The sequence below is a fragment of the Jaculus jaculus genome, chromosome 13 (genome assembly GCF_020740685.1).
Source record: "Jaculus jaculus isolate mJacJac1 chromosome 13, mJacJac1.mat.Y.cur, whole genome shotgun sequence".
Classification (NCBI taxonomy): domain Eukaryota; kingdom Metazoa; phylum Chordata; class Mammalia; order Rodentia; family Dipodidae; genus Jaculus; species Jaculus jaculus.
Genome location: NC_059114.1, coordinates 38773924 through 38794772, shown reverse-complemented (window position 1 = coordinate 38794772; position 20849 = coordinate 38773924). Strand labels below are relative to the sequence as shown.

General features: G+C 41.0%; 1 protein-coding gene across 3 annotated transcripts in view; it reads right to left on the bottom strand.

Moving 5' to 3' along the window:
• The window catches only part of Prelid2 (PRELI domain containing 2), a 140176-nt gene that overhangs the window by 37037 nt on the left and 82290 nt on the right, over positions 1–20849 (bottom strand). The window contains exons 6-7 of one of the 3 annotated variants that reach the window (XR_006633240.1): positions 4768–4912; positions 4372–4628 (exon numbers count right to left, since the gene is read on the bottom strand). The exons of the other annotated variants lie outside the window; for them this stretch is intronic. The gene's annotated coding sequence lies outside the window, so the exon portion shown is untranslated. Of the gene's footprint in view, positions 1–4371; positions 4629–4767; positions 4913–20849 lie in introns of those variants that run through there. 3 annotated transcript variants of the gene reach the window in all.

Genomic DNA, 20849 nt, shown 5'->3' with positions numbered 1-20849 from the left:
GACTTCTTCAAGGTGAGGGACAGACTTTCCAATCTAACCAAGAAAGGCAGATATTCTAGGAAATGGTTTGTTATACTTGCTGAAGTGAAAGAATGGGGTGCTAAAAGAACAAAAGGGAGAAATGTCCCGATCTTCAAGCCATGCAGGCTGGAGGTAGGACTGGATCTTATTGGTAGAGTACTTGCCTCGCAGGCACAAAACCCTGAGTTTAATCTTTAGTATTGTTAAGATCCAGCCAATAAATTTTAATAATGGAAGTAAAAGATTTTCAAATTCAATTTCTTTAAAAGGCATATACCCTAGTTATCAAATGCTCAGACTCTGGTCTGAATATGATACTACCTATTGCTACCTGTGTGATCTTGGGCAAATTAACACAACCCTATGCTTTCTCATCTATAAGATGCTGATGAGAGTACTCACCACGGGAAACTCTTAAGCCAGCTGAACAAGGCAGTGCAGCAGAAGTGTTCAGAATGCACTTCTGAAGAACTCTACACCAGCATGTCACAGAGATGCTAACACATCCATGTTTGCTGCTTCATATTCACAATCACCAAGAACTGAATGGATAAGTACATTTCGGTACATATGTACGATGCAAGTTTATGCAACTACAGCATTGATGAAATCATAGCATTCATGGGGAGTGAGTAGAACTGGAGATCATGTTGTTAGGTAGTAAAGTAAGCCAGACTCAACAAGACAAATATTGGGGCTAGGGAGATGGCTCAGTGAACAAAGCACTTTCATCGCAAGCCTTAACCACCTGAGTTTGGCTCCTCAACACCCATGAAAGCTGAAAACTATGGTAAGCATATGTAATACAAGGGTACCTATGGAGAGAAGGGATGTGGAGGCAGGAGACCCTTCCTCAAAATAAGGACTAACATCCAAAGTTGGCCTCTGACCTCCACACATACATGAGCAAGTGTGCATGTGTGTTCATGCACACACACACCAAAAAGAGGAAATACCACACACACCGTATCACATTGCACACATATGCAAAAAAGTTTCACATTTTGTCAAACGCAGAGCACAAATTAAATTTTTTAAACATTTTTTGGTTTATTTTTATTTATTTTTTTGAAAGTGATACAGAGAGAAAGAGGGAGAGAGAGAGAGAGAGAGAGAGAGAGAGAGAGAGAGAATGGACGCACCAGGGTTTCCAGCCTCTGCAAACGAACTCCAGACGCGTGCGCCCCCTTGTGCATCTGGCTAACGTGGGTCCTGGGGAATCGAGCCTTGAACCAGGGTCCTTAGTCTTCACAGGCAACCATTTAACCAATAAGCCATCTCTCCAGCCCACAAATTAAATTTTATATACATGTAGGGGAAGGATGTGAAAGTAGGAAGGGGATTATGAGAGGGGAGAAAGAGGCCTAGGGGATGGGGGAGGAGACCAACAGAGGGGAATGGAGAAAGGAGACCAGGAAGATGACAGGAGGCATAGAGAGCAAAGAGAACATCAAATAAAAACAATGTACAATAACATATATAAAAATATCACAAAAAACATTTCTTTGTATTCTAAATAAAAATTAATAAGCAATAATAAAGAAAATATTGGAATAAATACTGTTACATTCCCTACTATTCCTATGTTTGACAGAAGTTTCTTTGATTGTTAAGACTATAGCTAAAATACAGAGGAATTATAAAGAAGTCTTACCAATTGTGGAGAATAACATGATAATACATTCATTAAGCCAAGAAATATCTACTGAACACTGAGAGGAGGCAGACTAATAAGGATAAAGTTGTGAGCTCCATCCAAAGTCATTCAGTGAGGAAGACAGTGAACACATTAAAAAAAAAAAAGAAAAAGAAAAAACAGGAATACAGTTACAAGCAGATACAAGTACTTGAGACCTTCTTAGGCAATGGTACAAAACACAAAAGAGTCTTTGCATGAGAATGTATTCCGTTGTGTCATTTGTAATAGAGCAATTTGGAAATAACCTCAAACTCAGTTCTAAAGAGAAAAACAAATTACTAGAGCCACTGAAATATACAGTTAGCCTGGCGTGGTGGCGCATGCCTTTAATCCCAGCACTAAGGAGGCAGAGGTAGGAGGATTGCCATAAGTTCGAGGCCACCCTGAGACTCCATAGTGAATTCCAGGTCAGCCTAGGCTAGAGTGAGACCCTACCTCGAAAAAAAAAGAAAAGAAAAGAAATATTATACTGTCATTAAAATGGCGGTTTTAAAGGTAGTTACTGTTAAAGGAATTTGTGATAAAATGAAAAAAAAAACATGAAATGTATTAGTAGAGTAGTGACAGCTGTTTAACAAGAATGTGCCATGTTGAATTGTTTGTTTCTTGCCTATTTGTTTTGAGCCAGTGCCTCACTATTTAGTACAATCTAAATCCTGCTACCTCAGCTTCCTGACTGCTAGGATTACATGACTACCCACATGTACCACCAAACCTGGCTTCATTTGTGCTCTAATGTAAAGATAATAATGAGAATTTGTGGAGTGTTTGCTGTATGCCAAGGGATGTTAAGCACTTCATTACACTCTCTCCTTTGCTCATACTCTTGAGGTAGACAGCATTATTCAGATGTCACCCACAGAGGTTGAGCTCATGCATTCATGATGAGCAGAGGCTCTGAGATTTAACCCAGGTCAGGCTGACTCTAAAGATAGGCTCATTATAACCATTAAATATCTGTCTACAATGTTATAATGGAAAAAAATAAGTCTTTGCTTTTAACTTCCTTGCACTTTGCTTTTTAAAGGATAACACAACAACCAATCATTTTCTATGTGCCAAGTCCTGACCCAAGTATTTTATGTAACACGTTTACTCTTCACAAGGACTCTATGAAGCAGGCTACAATTCTGGCCTCATATCACAGATGAGGAAAATGAGACAGACAATTTAACAGCTTGTCCAAGGTCACTCAGCTGCTCAATGCAGGGCATTCAGCCAGCTTCAGAGGAAGCTGGGGTGAAAGACCACAAATGGCTCTACTGGAAAAGCAGGTTGATATGTTCATGTGCATGGAGTAGCTACTTAAAAACATTCCTAAGCACATCTTATGAAATTTTTCTGTAAACTTTGAAGGAATATTTGGAGAAGGAATGTAATAATTTCTTTAAATTTGAACCATTTCAAGAAAATTAAAGAACAATAGAAAAACAAGTAGAATTTAGCAAATGCTATTATCCTTAAAAATAATAAAAGCTATACCCTACTACTGGTCACTGATCAAAAAAATTTAATTGTAGCTTTTAAATTCTAATTGAACTGGGAGTCAATATGAAAGAAGCTAATTAACAGCAAAAGACACCATTATCTTTCCCTCTGAAAATTCTGAGAAAAGTAGAAAGAAAAAAAATGTAGGACTGGGCATGGTGGATCCCAAATACAAAAAGTACTAGAAGAAAAATAAGAAATATGGTCTAGGATATAGTCATAGGTAAGAACATTCTGAATAAGGAAGAGTCCCAAGAATCAACAAATGGGACTACATGAAATTTTTAAAAAAAAGTTTCTGCAAAGCAAAAGAAATCATCACAAAAGCAAACCGACAGCTCACAGAATGGATCCTTGCCACCTACAATACATCAGACAGAGGGCTAATAATGAGATTTTACAAAGAACTGAAAAAATTAACCCCCCAAATAAATCACTAAATGAGTTAATGAACTGAATAGACATTTCACAAATGAAGAAACACAAATGGCCAAGAAGTACTTAAATAATGTCCAATTTCCCAAGCTATCAGAGAAATGTACAACTTTGAGACAATATCTTAATCCTGGTTAAGATAGCTATCACCAAAAAAACAGATTACAGATGCAGGCAAGAATGCAGGGAAAGAGAAATCCACACCCACTATTGGTAGGAGTGCAAACTAATGCATCCAATATGGAGGAATCCCAGAAAGCTTTGAGTCAGCACACTGCAGGGTGTATGCATACAGCTGCAATGTAACTACTGGCTCATACACTAAGAAATAACCAACCCAAGTAGCTATACCTAGAATTCCAGTGTAACCTGAGCTGAGGGTGGACAGTCTTCTGATATTTTTGATCAAACTAAAAGCCTTAATGTAGCACAAAAAGCCACATCCAGACCCAACTCCACAAGTACCATTTTTGTCCACCTCTCAAAAGCAGCTAGTCCATGCTCTTTGCAGACACCACCCCTATTCTTTCATCTTTTTTGCCATTTCAATGCAATCTGCCTAGAACTGTTTCAGCATTCAATTCCATGTCTACCTTAAGTTCATACAGGGTAGGTAGAGATTTATGGTAGCCACAAAATCTTGTTTTGTATTTTTATTTGAATTTAGCACAACCTGAGAGAGAACAGACTTAGAAAACCAATACATTCATGGGAAATTACAACCAGAAGTCTGGGGAGAACACAGTGCCCAAATTATCCCAGTACCTGGCTGAAGGTAACAGCAGAAGAACATTAAGAAAGCAAGTTTCGGGCTGGAGAGATGGCTTAGCGGTTAAGGCACATGGCTGTGAAATCTAAGGACTCATGTTCAACTCTCCAGGTCCAACATAAGCCAAACGGACAAAGTAATGCCAGGATACAAGGGGTGCACACATCTGGCATCTAACTGCAGGGGCTGAAGGCCTGGTATGCTGATTCTCTCTCTCTGTCATTGGAAGAAGGAAAGTTGGTTAGTTCAGTCAGAGCTAAGAAGACAAAAGCACTTTCTCTACAGTTTATCTACCTCAACATATGTATACCCAGTGCTGGTGGAGATGGGTCAGACACTTGTCCTATCACCTCACCTAAGCAGTTCAGGAAAAAGCATTTTGTCTTCCACAGTAAGAAGCTCTGAGATCAAACCAGCTGGATTCTAATTCCGGGCCTTCCACTCACTGGCTGGTGACTTTATGCAAGTAATTTATTCACTGTGTGCCCTCATTTCCTCACCTGTAAAAGAGAACATTGGGAATAACACCAATCTCTTTTCCAGAAGGTTACTGGGAGGGATCAATGTTCACAAAACTATGAATGTTCAATGAATTATAGTTACTATCATTACTTGACAGTACATTTATAGATCAAAAACAAGCTATTTTTGAGCCAGAGAGATTGCTCAGTGGTTGAAGACATTTGTTCACAAAGCCTGACAGCCCAGGTTTCATACCCCAGTACCAACATAAAGCCAGATGCACGCAGCGGCAAATGTGTCTGAAGTTTATCTGCAGTGGCAGGAGGCCCGGGTGCACCCAAACTCACTTTCTCTCTGTCTCAGTCTCTCTCTCTCAAATAAATAAGTAAAAATAGCCAGGCATGGTGGCATATGCCTTTAATCCCAGCACTCAGGAGGCAGAGGTAGGAGAATCACTGTGAGTTCAAGGCCAGCCTTAGACTATAAAATGAATTCCAGGTCAGCCTGGGCTAGAGCAAGATCCTGCCTCAAAATAAATAAATAAATAAAATACCCCTTTAAAAAAAAAGCTATTGTATTTATCACTGGTATCAAACTTGAAAGAACTAGAAGTCTTGGTAAGATAAGTTTCGTTCATATAAACAGGATTACAAAATAAAATTACAAAAGCTAGCACATGCTTTACCACCTCTTCTGCTAATAAACCTTATAAAAGTATGTTTCTTATTTTTAACTATCTTATGGTCTCCTCAACCCTTAACCATTATTTTTTAAATGAATTCTCCCTCATGACCTTCAATTCCCACTTTGCTGAATCTACTAGATTTTATGCATACTTAAAGACTAATAGAAGAACATGGTGATAGAATAGTAAGAGAGAATAGAAAAAAAATCAAAGAATTTTAGAACTGACAAACAAATACTTAATGCAATTTGATGTTACAGAAAATGATAGCACTCACAGCAAGCAACATCACCACCAGAGCGTGGCCAAGGCACAGCCTGAGCCCAGGATTCCTGGATCCTGGCTGGGTCAGAATTCTCATGGCCAGAGCATGTGGACACGCTTTCTCCTACCATCACAGAAACAATGACACCCATATGCCTGGGGCTCAGGAAACCACCTTCTGTCATCTAAGACAAGAGCTAAACTTCCTAGACTTCTCTAGCTTCAGAAAATGCACGTCCCAGAATCTGAGCTGGTGATTTAAGGGATTCTCAAAAGCTTTACCATTGAGCAAAGTCTATTACAACCTGGATGAATTCAAATGAGTCTTCAAAGGATTTTGGATTCCTGGGCTTCACAGACAAGGCAAAAGGCATTGATTTAAACTTAGTACATAGAAGGAACAAAAAACTGTCATTGCTCACACAATGCTCATTTTTTCCAAATGTTTTCCCTGCAAAGGCTATGTTTCAGGAGGCTGAAACTGCAGAGGAAACAGGGTGAGCAGTACTGCTGGGGAACAGACTCACAGGAGGACAGGCTGATCTAGAAATAAGCTGTTAAGTATTAGCATCCTTGACAATATTCTCATGGCATCCAATGAATAAATATCACCTAAATCAATCTATATGAGCACTCAAGAGTGGGATTAAAAGCATTCTCGGCAGAGGTAAACTTAAAGCTGGGAAATAAACTCTCTGCAACTGAAGAGAGAATATATTTTGTCAGTCCTTTCAGTGGCTCAAGGAATGTAAAGCCCCCTAAAAGAACACTCGTGGGCAAGCAGGAAAAGTCTACAAGCCACAGTCAGCAGGGTACACAGGAGTCCTTATGTCATATTCCTCACTGACATTCATTCTGCTGAATGATGGTTTTATTTGCTCTTGTCCTCCATCTTGGAATTACTGTTGAAATGCCTGCTCTTTTTTTCCAGGGTTGTGACTGCCCATAAGTGTGTATACATAGGGCATGCAATTTGTTGAAGAGCTGAGCATGATGACCAATCTCACCAATGCCACACACTAAAAAGCTTTGGGGAGGACTTGCTAATGGCAGAATCATTGACTTTTAATCATTTCTAGGGTAGATAATCATGACAGGCACTGACAATGTTGCTTCTTCATCACACTTCAACCAGGTAAAAATGGTTAGCAAAACTTTCCTATTGACAGTCACAGTTCTCTAAGTGGTGAAGTTGTATATTCATTCAAGCCTAAGGGGTGGAAAAAACAGTGACACCCAATGCCAACTTGTAAAGGAAGCTAAAAGCTGGCAGAATTCTTTTTGAAGAAAATTTGGTAATGTGCGTAGTAGATCTTAACCCAAAAAATGACCAGAAATGAACACAGGTATGAAGGATTTACTCCCAATCTTATTCCTTTTTTATCCTTTTCAAAAAACAATTATTATTTTGTTGTTGTTGTTGTTTTTTCGAGGTAGGGACTCACTCTAGCCCAGGCTGACCTGGAATTCACTCTGTAGTCTCAGGGTGGCCTTGAACTCACAGCGATCCTCCTACCTCTGCCTCCTGAGTGCTGGGATTAAAGGCGTGTGCCACCATGCCAGGCTCTTTTCAAATTTTTATTAACAACCATGACGATAAAAATTATCCCATGGTAATACCCTCCCCCCCAACTTTCCCATTTGAAATTCCATTGTCCATTATATCCCCTCCCCATCTCAATCAATCTCTCTTTTATTTTGATGTCATGATCCTTTCCTCCTCTTATGATGGTCTTGTGTAGATAGTGTTGGGCACTGACAGGTCATGGATATCCAGAGGCAGATCCTAAGGAGAGAACTACCCCATCATACCTCAAAAGGGCCCCAGCTGAAACTAAGAATAATTGGCAAATCAAGCAAGGGTGCTGTTTTCTTGGTGAACCTGATACCAGCATAAGGGTGAAGGAGATTGATAAAGAGATCAATCAATTCCTACCAAATCAGATATCCAGAGACACAGAAGCTCCCAAGACCTCATCACTGAAGCAGACCTAAAATGAACCCAACATGGTTCAGGGAAATTTGCAGAAGAGGGGGTGGGAAGAATGTCAGAGCCACACATTGGGTCATGATACATAGAGATATTTCCTTCTACCCATAACTGAGGGCTAACTCCACAATGCATGACCCATACCCCCCAACCAGGAGGGGCCAGGGAGAGGGGGGAGGACGGGGGGAGGCTAAAAACGGTACCAACTTGACTGTATTCACTGAGTACAAAACTAATTTAAAAAAAGTCAAAAAAAGCTTTAAAAAATAGACAACAAAACAAAGCACTACTATGCCAATGGTATGTTATGTGGTCATCAAAGGCCATGCTATCAATAATTGTTTAATGGTTAGACATGGAGGCACACAACTGTAACCACAAACTCAGGAGTCAGAGTTGGGTGGAACTAAGTTCAAGGCCAACATGAGTACATTGTGAGGTCCAAGTTGATTTGCACTATCTAATAAGTACTGTCTCAAAAAGTAAAAAACTAAAACATCAAGTAATATGTAATGATACTGAAAATTGTTGACAATGTATCCACAAATAAAAAGGTTGTTCAATAATTTCAACTCTGTTCTGTTTAAAATAAAAACCATACATACTCAGGTCTATGAACCCTCATACACATGAAAAGATTCACATCAAAATGCTAAATGTAGATATATTAGAATTCTAACTTTTATTTTCTTTTTTTTAAACATGCTAAGCCATCTCTCCAGCCCTAAAATTATTTTCTTAAATTATAAATGTTTGATCAAAGTGCAGTGAAAGTAAAAGTTAGGGGGCTGGAGGGATGGCCTACTGCTTAAGGTATTTGCCTGCAAAGCAAAAGAACCTTAGTTCAATTCCTCAGGACCCACATAAGCCAGATGCACAAGGGGGCACATGCATCTGGAGTTCACTTGCAGTGGCTGGAGGCCCTGGCATGCCCATTCTCTCTCCCTCTCTCTACCTCTTTCTCTCTCTCTAAGAAATAAATAAAATACATACTTAAAAAATATATTTTTAGGGCTGGAGAGATGGCATAGCGGTTAAGTGCTTGCCTGTGAAGCCTATGGACCCCGGCTCGAGGCTCAGTTCCCCAGGTCCCACGTTAGCCAGATGCACAAGGGGGAGCTCCCGTCTGGAGTACGTTTGCAGTGGCTGGAAGCCCTGGTGTGCCCATTCTCTTTCTCACTCTCTATCTGCCTCTTTCTCTCTCTGTCACTCTCAAATAATCAAATAAATAAATAAATATCTTTAAAATATATATATATATATATATATATATATATATTTTTTTTTTTTTTTAAAGAAACAATACAGGGCTGGAGAGATGGCATAGCAGTTAAGCACTTGCCTGTGAAGCCAAAGGACCACGGTTCGAGGCTCAATTCCTCAGGACCCACGTTAGCCAGATGCACAAGGGGGCGCAAGCATCTGGAGTTCGTTTGCAGGGCTAAAGCCCTGGCGTGCCCACTCTCTCTCTCTATCTGCCTCTTTCTCACTCTGTCTGATGCTCTCAAGTAAATAAAAGTAACAAAAAAATTTTTTTAAAAAAAGAAACAATACAGAAATGTCCTTTACTTGCTTTATTTAAAATATTGTCCAGAGGTGCTTCATTGGCACAGTAGATAGTGTATTGGTCTCATAAAATCTTGTTCAGAGCTACTGTGAGGCCATAGGGTCCACTCCAGCACTTGGGGTGGGGAGGGAGGAAGAAACCATAATGCCTGGATCCAAGGTCATAATTTCCAAAGGCAAATAAAAGCTTGCTCAAGCCAGGTATGATGGCCCACGCCTGTAATCCCTACACCTGGGGGACGAAGGCAGAAAGGTGGAGAGTTTGGGTCCAGCCAGTGACATAGCAAGTTCCAGGCCAGCCAGGACTAGAGAGGGACAGAAAGCAAAAAAGAAGAGAGGGCAGGGGAAGCAAGGGAAGGAGGAGGAGGGAGAGAAAAAGGGAAGGCAAGAAGAAGGGAGGGAAATCTTATTCACGTAAGCAAGTGTGTGAAAGGCTATTTACCTACAGATATTTGTCTTAGCAGAGAACCTCTCCTAATGGTAGTAATTATTAAAGTTTTAATATGTGCCAGGTATGTTCACATATGAAAACTGAGTCCTTTAAAATCCCTGTGAAATAAAACTGATAATGCCATTTTTTGCATGCATGCACGTGTGTGTGTGTGTGTGTGTGTTTTCTACCTGTATGTGTCCATGCACTTACCTGTGCCGTTGCCGGTTGCAGGGTGTGCTCACCAGCACTGGCTGCAGGGCAATGTCAGATGTCCAGTTCTATTACTCTGACACCCAATGTTACTTGTGCTGAGTCTCTACACTGGTCCTGCAGCTTGCCATTTTTTCTCAAAATCTAGGCATTGGGGTTATCGATGTACATGATCACACCCAGCAGAGGGTTGTGGGGATTGAACTCAAGCAGTCTGTTGTAGGCAGCTTCTTGTTGTTGGGATGAACTTCCAAACAGACACAGTTTAGGAAGGAAAGGATTTATTTCAAACTTCAGGTCCATCAGTGGTAGAAGGAGCTGCTTCAATACATCCAAGCGGAAACAGCAAAAACCAAAAGCAACAACAGGGAACTGCAGCAAGCAGACCCCTCCCCTCTACCAACACACACATACACACACACACCCAGATCAGACCTCTCTACAGACCTTTGAGCTGGAAATCAGATCCACTCCCAAACACTCCTTAGAGCTGGACCCCAGGATCTGGCCCCATGACACCACCTGGCTGGAGACCCAAGTTACGAGCTTTAATGCAACACCTGAGTCTATGGGGGGCATATTCTCAAACTAGCACTCCCTTTCTCAAGCTCCCTCAGGCCCTCATGCTTGCACACAAAGTGCTCTTCACTGCTAAGCCGTCTCTCTAGCTCAATCCCTCCATTTTCTAGAGGAAACACTGAGGGTGGAATTTGAAGGGTGACAACTAGAAAGTAAGAAAATCATCCTGGGGACCACCAAAGAGCCTTTCTTTTACATTCATCTCTATGCTAAAAGTATACCCAAAACCCTGTTTTACACTGAATAGTCTTGTAAAAGGCATACTGTGCTATGCTTTTAGTTCAAAAGTTGACATTTGGTGTTGTTAGAATGTCTATAACTTGCTTTCAATTTTTCAGCACACATAGCATAGTATATGGCATGTGTGTGCTACAGCAAGTCATACATGAGGTGCCATCAGTGCCCTAATATGGGCTGCACACTCCAGTGCCTGCCTATGAATATTCTAATTAGGAACCTCTCTCTCCAGAAATTTCAATTATCTTTATCCCTGAATATAATTAGCATAAGGGATGTTAGAAATGTGAATTTTCACTGGTAAAAGTACTGGCTTGTTAGCTATCATAATAGATATTAGAAATGGACACTATTAATGCAATGAATGGGATTTAAGATGTGGAGATAAGCTCAAAATTCTACAGAATTGCTCATCCTTGAATAATCAGGATGTATAACTCGCCAAGCAAGCTCTTCACCCTCAAACATTAGGTGATGTCACCCATACTTGAGGACTAAATGGTCCTACGGAAAACCATTGGTTCAGAAAATGTCAGCTGCCTGATGCTATCTGTAAATCAGCATATTGTTTGTTCTACCATCAGTGAAATCCATGTACTTCATGATCAGAACACTCAAAAATGTGGAGACCAAAGTAAACTTACAGAACATAGCCATTTTTGTGCCTAGTTGTAAATAAATTACTAAATACCTAGATGTGTTGTAGAAAATTTTCATCAACACTGGTATGGTGGCTTGATTCAGTTCTCCCCCATAAACAGGTGTTCTGAATGTTCCAGCTGATGGAGATTTGGGAATTAAAGCCTCCTGGAGGGAGTGTATTGTTGGGGGCAGGCTTATGCGTATTGTAGCTAGTTTCCCCTTGCCAAGGTTTGGCACACTCTCCTGTTCCTGTCGTCCACCTTATGTTGGCCAGGGGGTGATGTTCACCCTCTGCTCATGCCATCGTTTACACTGCCACCATAGAGCATCCCCTCAAGTCTGTAAGCCAAAATAAACCCTTTTACCCCTAAACCTGCCCTTGTTCAAGTGATTTGCCAGCAATGTGAATCTGACTGCAATAACTGGTAATGATTTTTAGGGTGCTACTGACCTTTGCCAGTCACTAATTATCACCAATTTTCAAAAGGAATAACAAAAGGCCTTAATAGTTATACAACCTGGCCAACAGATTGGCTTAGTTCAGTAGCAGGCAGCTTCTGACACGACTTCCAGTGTCACTACCTCCTGGCATATGCCTGTGAAAAAAAACTCTTTTGAGGGTGGACTGTACCTGTGACTTAACTTCTAACAGACAAAATATAGGAAGGTAAAGGGATGTCACCTTTGTGATCAGGCAACAAAATTGCATCTCTCCTAGCTATCACTTTTCCCTCCCTCACCTCTCAGTTGTGAAAAGCTCTATAAAAGGCACCATATGACAAGAACTATGGGATGCCAGCTGAATCCTGCCAGCAACAATGTGATTGTGTACCAGGTATGGTGGAACACACTTATAATCCCAGCAAGAGATAGAGTTGGAGGATCAGGAGTCAAGGTCATCTTTGGTTACATATATCCAGTTTGTGAGCAGCCTGGCCTATGTGAGATCCTGTTTTAAATAAACAACAACAGTGCCAGGGGTGGTGGGGCATTCTTTAATCCCAGCACTTGGGAGGCAGAGGTAGGAGGATCTCTTGAGTTCAAGGCCAGCCTGAGGCTACAGAATGTATTCCAGGTCAACCTGGGCTAGGGGAAACCCTAAGTCAAAAAAAAGAGGAGGGCTGGAGAGATGGCTTAACAGTTAAGCACTTGCCTGTGAAGCCCAAGGACCCCAGTTTGAGGCTCAATTTCTCAGGACCCACATTAGTCAGATGCACAAAGGGGCGCATGTGTCTGGAGTTCATTTTCAGTGGCTGGAGGCCCTGGCGCACCCATTCTCTCTCTCTCTCTCTCTCTCTCTCTCTCTCTCTCTCTCTCTCTCTCTCTCTGTTTCTCTCTCTGTGTGCCTCTTTCTCTGTCACTCTCAAATAAATAAGTAAAAATAAACAAAAAAAGTTTTAAAAATAAAAAAATGTCAATGTGAATCTAGAATTGAATCTTCCCCCTATAGCTAACAACAATTACCTCCTGTGAGACCTTGAAGTAGACCCAACTAAGCTGTACCAAGACCTATAGTGAATACCCACCTACAGAATTCATAGCCTGGGCCTTTCAATCTTGATTTCATGTTCTGGTAAGCAGTTCTCTGACCCATAGTGGCCAAGAGAAAAACAGTTGAAAAAGTCCTATTTTGGTTACTCTAGCAGTTTGAATATATGTCCTCCACAGACTCAGGTATTTTATTAAAACTTTTAACTTGGATCTCCAGCCACATGAGTGGAGGAGGTTTCATTGTGGACATGAGGATCCTAAGTTGTGTTTGGGGGCAGATCTGATTTCCAGCCAAAATGTATGTACAGCAGCCTGAGCTCCGGCAGAGTCCCTGTTGTTTGCTGCCCAGTTTTGTGTTTGCTGCTTTTGATGTGTGTGCTGGTGCTAGTGTTTGGCTTGCTACAGTGTTTCTCTCTGCTTGGATTACGGCAGCTTCCTCCACCACTGCTGGAACTTTCCCTAGATCTATAAGCTTGAAATAAATCCCTTCCTACCATGAACTGTGTCTTATTTGGATGTTCATCCCAGCAACACAGCAACGTGAAGCTATCTACAACCATTACCAATACAAATTTTAACCTTGAGGTAAGCAAGAATATTCAAAAAAATAGATTAAGGGGTTGCAGAGTACTAGAACTGCCCAGGCTAGAGACCATTCCTCAAAAAAAAAAAAAAAAAAAAAAAAAGTTTAGCCAGGCATTCTGGAGCACACCTTTAATCCCAGTACCTGGAAGGTAGAGGTGGGAGGATCACCATGAGTTTGAGGCCACTCTGTGACTCCATAGAGAATTCCAGATCAGCCTGAGCTAGCACAAAACTCTACCTCAAAAAAAAAACAAAAACAAACAAACCAAAAGTTTAAATATAAAGTGTGTGCGTTTGTGTGTGTGTGTGTGTGTGTGTGTGTTGGCCAGGAACTGGCAGGAAGATACTGAAAAGGGAAGAAGGAGATCTTAAGGAAAGTGGGAAATAGAGAAATGCAAATATACGTGATAAGGAAGAAGAAGAGGGGGACAACCAGGGAGAAAGAAAGGAACTGGTCAGAGTGGACCAGAAGACAGCGGGGGAGGAGAACGAATGAGAGCAAAATGTAATGATGCATATCTATGAAAATGCTATAATGAAACCCATTACTTTGCACCTTAACCTAAGAAAAAGTTGGGTTGGAGAGATTGCTTAGTGGTTAAGGTACTTGCCTGTGAAGCATAAAGGCCCAAGTTCAATTCCCCCTAAGCCAGATGCACAAGGTGGTGCATACATTTGGAGTTTGTTTGCAGTGGCTGGAGGCCCTGGCATGCCCATTCTCTCTCTGTCTCTTTCTTTCTCTCTCGCTCATAAATAAATGAATAAAATATTTTTTAAATAAATACATAAAATAAAAATAGAAAAAGATAACCTGATGGGCATATGACCAATTTACAGTATGCTCATATAATAATTAATTAATTAAAAAATAAAAACAATAATAAAAAAAGAGGTAGCTCTTGCTGCCAGGACTAGTGCAAAAGGCCTATAATTCCAGCTACTCAAAAGGCTGAGGCAGGAGGATTGCGAGTTCAACACCTGTATGGGCCTCAGAGTGAATTCAAACCACACACCTAGTTCAAAATAAAAAGTAGAAAGAGGGTACTCTACATGGTCGAGTACTTGCCTAACATGCACAAGGTCCTAGGATCAATGTTAGTACTGAAAATTTTTAAAAAATAAAAAGTAAATTTAAAAAGAAAACAGACCAAAGACACACATAAAAAAAAAAAAAATCTGGACAAAAGAAAAAAAAAAAAAAAACAAGGATTGGTAGAGGTCTGGGAAACATGAAAGGATCATACTTACTACTGCAATTGAGAGGAACAGCCAAAACCTATCTGATACACAGCTGGAAGGAATCCAAGCCCGACCATAACCACATCCCACAGCAGAAGCCAGGCCAGAATCCAGCCACACCTCACACTAGAACCCAGGCCAGAACCCAGCCACACCTCACACTAGAACCCAGGCCAGAACCCAGGTACATCTCACACTAGAACCCAGGCCAGAACCCAGCTACACCTCACACTAGAACCCAGGCCAGAACATAGCCAAACCTCACACTACAACCCAAACCAGAACTTTGGCATAGGTTCAGACTGGAACCAGGGATAGAGCTTTGTAAAACCTCACACTAGGATTCCAAGGAAACAGGTCACCTTGCTCCCTGGGGGCAAAATTGGTTTATCAACATTCTTTTAAATCAACCTCATCACAGGCTTGCTAAGATATTCTTTAAGCTGGGAGTGGTAACACATACCCAGCACTGGGAAGATAGGCAGAAGGAAGAGGACAAGGTCACCCTGCGACTACATAGTGAATTCCAGGTCAGCCTGGGCTACAGCAAGACCCTACTTTGAAAAGCCAAGAAACAAGAGATTTTTCTAGTTATTTACAAAATTTTAATAACATAGACACACTGAACAACTGTTTATGTACTCTGTAATTTACAAAAGAAAGTACAGGTTTTGCTTTTGAAATATTCACCAGCTCCCTACACCCCTCCAAAAACAAAACTGCAAATCAAAATCAAAGGTTTTGGTGAGTTCCCACATGGATTCTTTTGAGCTTCATGTTTCACTTCTCTGTGGAAGCTTAGGAGATAATGTGGGTGACAACAATCTTGTCATGGAGTGTTCTTTTTTTAGTCAGTTTGTCTTTGTAGTTAAGGACTGCTACAAATGCTGTGCAAGGGCAGAGCTCTCCTTATGCAATCACACAGACGTGCCTTTTTGTAAGTTTGTGAAATATATTTTCAATGTGTGATAAAATAATTTGTTATTTCAACCACTCTCCTAGAAGGCCCCATTATTAGTTCTATTATTATTCTTACTTTGTTGACCAGAAGGCAGAAGCCCAGAGACTGAATTCAACAGTGTGAAATATTTGCTACTGAAACAATTGTGGGGTAAGTAAAACAATTTGAACATGACTTTGAAGGTCTGGCTTGGACATGCTAAAGAATCAGAACATCCCACCTCCTTGGGGTATACACTTGTTATCTTGGTCTTAAAATTTCCATTGGGGCTGGAGAGATGGCTTTGTGATTAAGGCCTTGCAAAGCCAAAGGACCCAGGACCCACAGAAGCCAGATGCACATGGTGGTGCATGCCTCCAAAGTTCGTTTGCAGTGCTGGAGACCCTGGCACACTCATTCTCTCTCTGTCTGCCTCTTTCTCTCTCTCTCATAAATAAAAACTTCAAAAGCTATGAAATTTTTTAATTAAAAAAATAAAATAAAAATAGCAAGGGCAATAATTCCCTGAGTTCGAAGAAAAAGATGATATACATGTAGCACAAATGAACAGCTGTGGACTCTGGTAGTGTTTAGTTGCATGAGTTCTGCAAGCCAACTATATTGGTTAGTTATTGCTATGTAACTAGTTATTCCAACTCTAGTTTGAAATAACATACATCTGCTACCTCTTTATATTGATTAGGAGGCTGGGCATAGATTCAATTATGTCTGTGTAATGCTTCTCCAACTGAGAAACACACTGTGTGGCACACTCACTAATGCTCACTAAGATTTTGGTATTCACTCTTTACCACAGATGAGAAAGATATACAGTGATGGTACAATTCACACTGTCATGCACACAACTAACTAGCTATATAAGAAAAACTAGCCTACTCTCACCGCTTCTTTAAACATACTACTGGAAGTCTAACAATGAGGCAAGAGAAAGCAATAACAGACATTCAAATAGGAGAGGAAGCAAAAATGCCTGTTTGCTGATGACATGATTTCATCATATAAAAATCCTTACAACATTCAACTAAAAAATTAATAGAACAAACAAACTCAGTAGTTCCGGGATACAAAATTAACATGTAATAAGGCAGTGCTGTTTCCAAACAGTAACAACCAATTATCTAAAGATTTTTGGTGTGTGTGTGTGTGTGTGTAAGCACATGCACATAGAGTGGGTATATGTTGTATTATGTGTGGTGTATGCACATATATGTGCAGATACATGATGCCATGTTGGTACATGTGGAAGCCACAGGAGAGCTTAGGCTGTCCTTCTATAGTGCACACGTACATACTTCCTTGAGACAGTCTCTCCCTCAACCTGGAGCTACCACTGCTCTTTAGGTCAGAAAGCCCCAGTGATTCTCCAATCTCTACCTACCACAGACTAGGGTTATAGATATGCATGGTCAAACCCTGCTTCTTATGTGGGTTCTGGCAAGCCAAACTCAAGAAGTTTCAGGCCCTCCCAACCTCTCATACTTAGGCAACAAGTGCTCTTAACTACTGAGCCATCACCACAGCCCCCAAACTACTTTTTTAAAAGAACCATTTATAATTGCTACAAAAAAAGAAAACCACATTGGAATAAATTGTACAAGAAGCTCAAAAATTCCTTTTTTTTTTTGAGGCAAGTCCAACAGACTGGCCATGTTTTATGTGCATGAGTGACAGGAGGGAAAGAGGGAGAACTGGCATGCCAGGACCTCCGCCCACTGCAATGGTACTTAAGACACGCGCGCCCCTTGTGCGCACATGCAACACTGCACACTTGTGTCACTGTGAGTCTGGCTTATGTGGGACCTGAAGAGTTAACATGAGTTCTTATGCTTTGCAGGCAAGCACCTTAACCTCCAAGCCATCTCTCCAGCTCCACAGTCTTAAAATCATAAAAAGAGTTAGGAAGATAGCTCAGTGGTAAAGTGCTTAAAACTATAAACAGGGCTGGGGAGATGGCACAGCAGGTAACGTGCTTGCCGTGCAAATATCAGGGCCTGAGTTCAATCCCCAGCGCCCACGTAAAACCTGGATGCAGTAGAACATGCCAGCAATTCAAGCGCAGAGGACCCAGTCACAGGAAGATCCCTAGAGCTTGCTGGACAGATGGCCTACTAAAATTGGTGAGCTCTAGATTCAGCAAGAGACCTTGTCTCAAAAGCAGTTAAGAAAGACATCTAATGTCAACCCCTAGCCTCCACACACATACACACTCACACACACACACACACACACACACACACACAGAGAGAGAGAGAGAGAGAGAGAGAGAGAGAGAGAAGAAATAAGTAAATAAACAAACTATAAACATGGCCCTCATTCCTCTGTTCCAACTTTTTCCATCACAACTGAAGTCTTTGTTCTCATCTTGTTTTCATCCTCACTGGCCACACATCCCCTTGCTCTGACTATCACCAGGATATCCCAAGCACACACCTCTGGCTCCACACATGGTACAACTGCAGAAACCACGGATGGGACAGACAAGGACAGAGACCAAGAACATACTGCTGAGTCTGACAAGCTTTGCATCAAACTCTAACTGCACTACATTCTGGGTCTGTAACCTTGAGAGAACTTCATTACTTGGGACCTTGGTTTCCCTAAATATATAAAATGAGGGCAGCAATCTCTCCCAGTGAGTTCTTCAAGAATGCAGGCAAGGAAATGTAAGCTACGTGTAGTGCTTGGCATCTACTGAACACTTAGAAGCTGCTATTGCAATGCCCTCCTCAGGCAAATTAGAGTGAAAAACACTGAACACCAGGCCATACTGAGGAAATTTTTGGCATCAGCAGATGTTTATTCATTGTCTGTCATGTTTCTCCCCAGGAGTGAGATGTCCCAGAATTAAGCTACAGAAGCCATGGTCTCCACCTTGTGAATTTATCCTACATGTGGCCCCAAACACTCTACCAAATGCCTGGTATACAACTGACATTCAAAAGACACTTGTGTAGTTGAAACAAGTTTAAAATGTAGTTGTGTACACTATATGTATCCACATGACTTTCAAGAGGGAAGAAAATCAGCCAGACATGCCTCTAGTCCCAACACATGGGAGGCAGAGGTACAGAAAGATCGCTGTGAGCTTAAGACCTGCCTAAGACTACATAGTGAATTCCAGGTCAGCCTGGACTAGAATGAGACCCTACTATGAAAATAAAAATAAAAATAAAAATAAAAATAAAAATAAAGGAGGAGAGAAAAATAGTGGGGCTAGAGAGATGGCTTAGTGGTTAGTTGCTTGCCTGTGAAGCCTAAGGACCCCAGTTTGAGGATCAATTCCCCAGGACCCACGTAAGGTGGCACATGCATCTGGAATTTGTTTGCAGTGACAGGAGGCCCTGGTGTACCCGTTCTCTCCTTCTCCCTCTCTCTCTTTCTCTCTCCCTCCTCTTTCTCTGTCTGTCGTTCTCAAACAAATAAAACAAAAAATTTTTAAAAAGAAAGCATGTGATTATGATTTTTTAATTCTTGAAAATGGAGACCTGTGTTTTTTAGTTTGTTAAAAAGCTTTCAAACATAATTTTCATGCATTATCTCTGGTAATGTATTGAAATCCCTCAATTGGATGAACAACCTTGGGATGAAAGTAACTTGACCTAGGGATTTGTGCCAGGTCATAAAGGTAGTCAGACAGAGCACAGCGCCCTGCTTGCTCAGAACCACAAGGATACAACTGAGGCTCTATGCCCAAAATCCACACCTGGATCACAGATTGCCAACCCAATGTCAGAAACAGTCTCAAACTACAAACTGCACTAAAGGGGAAAAAAATAAAACTAACCATGCCTCCAGGTCCAAAACCACAAGTTTTACCAACAGCCAGATTTTAATTAACAAACACCAACATATAAAACTTGTAAGTGCCTAGTCTTGCGCTCACTGGGAAAAAAAAAAAAAAAGACACCAGATCCCACCTTTACCATTACTAAACAGCCTCAGGGATAAAGTCCAAAAGTGAAAATATGGTCACTTAAAATGCTCTCCCAGGCACTTGGGCAGAAGACATTTCCACAGGCTCAGCTGGGAAGGGTAACCTGGAGGGAAGGCTGACACTGGAAAATGCCCTCACTAGAATAAAAAAGACAAAAGACACTCAAACATGAACAGCTTTAAAAATTGAAAAAATTAGTCATTGCAAAAGAAAAAAAGTAAAGTTAGAAAAGGCAAAAGCTATCAGGAAAAAATGCATTCTTCTGGGCATAATAAAAAAACAAACAGAAATAATTTGGGGCTCATCACTGGAAAAAGTCACTTGTTTTTGTTTTTCCCAGTTAATATTCATCAGAAGCAAACGGCACACCTCACCTCACTGTGCATTCTATTTCCATTCTATTCATTCCCACATAAATGTATTGAGCACTGTGCAAGGTTCTACAGACTAGAGAGGAATTGGAATTAAGATTAATAAAGCCTTTTTCTCCTATCAAGTAACAGACTCTATCACGAGAACAAAGTAGGAAAAAAAAAGCTTGGGGGAATATTTGTCCCTTACCCTAGCCTTTTCTCTAAGGGGTTACCTCAATTCTAACCCCCATAGTCATGGCAGAGGTGAGCCATATTCTTTCAACCTCTTAGTTTGGTTTCACCTATAGAAGTCAGACAATTCCAGAGGCATTAGAAAAGAAAAAGCTGATAGTCTTTGTGTGGAACAGAATTATGTATAATATATACACCCAGTGGGTGGAAGTCCAGATACCCCACCACATGGCCTGCAGAGCAGAGAAAATCAGGTAACAGAAAAAGAGATGGGTAACACCACAATGCACAACCTATATTCCACAACAAGGAGGGTCCCTGTGGAGGGGGCAGCCAGGGAGGACGCTAACAGTGGTACCAACTTGACTGTATTCACTGAGTAAAAAACTAATTTTTTTTTTTTTAAAAAAAGGAAAAACAGAAAGAATAATAAAAAGAGGGGGATGGAAATGATGCACATGGCTTTCTGGACAGTGTTTGGAGGAGACTCCCACAGGAATGCACACAAGTTCTCAGGCTCACAGTATACAGCTCCCTGAAGCCAGTCAGCCTCACCACTCTTGCAGCCGGATAGTGATGCAGCCCCAAGTTGTCTCTGCTATTTGCAACCAAAA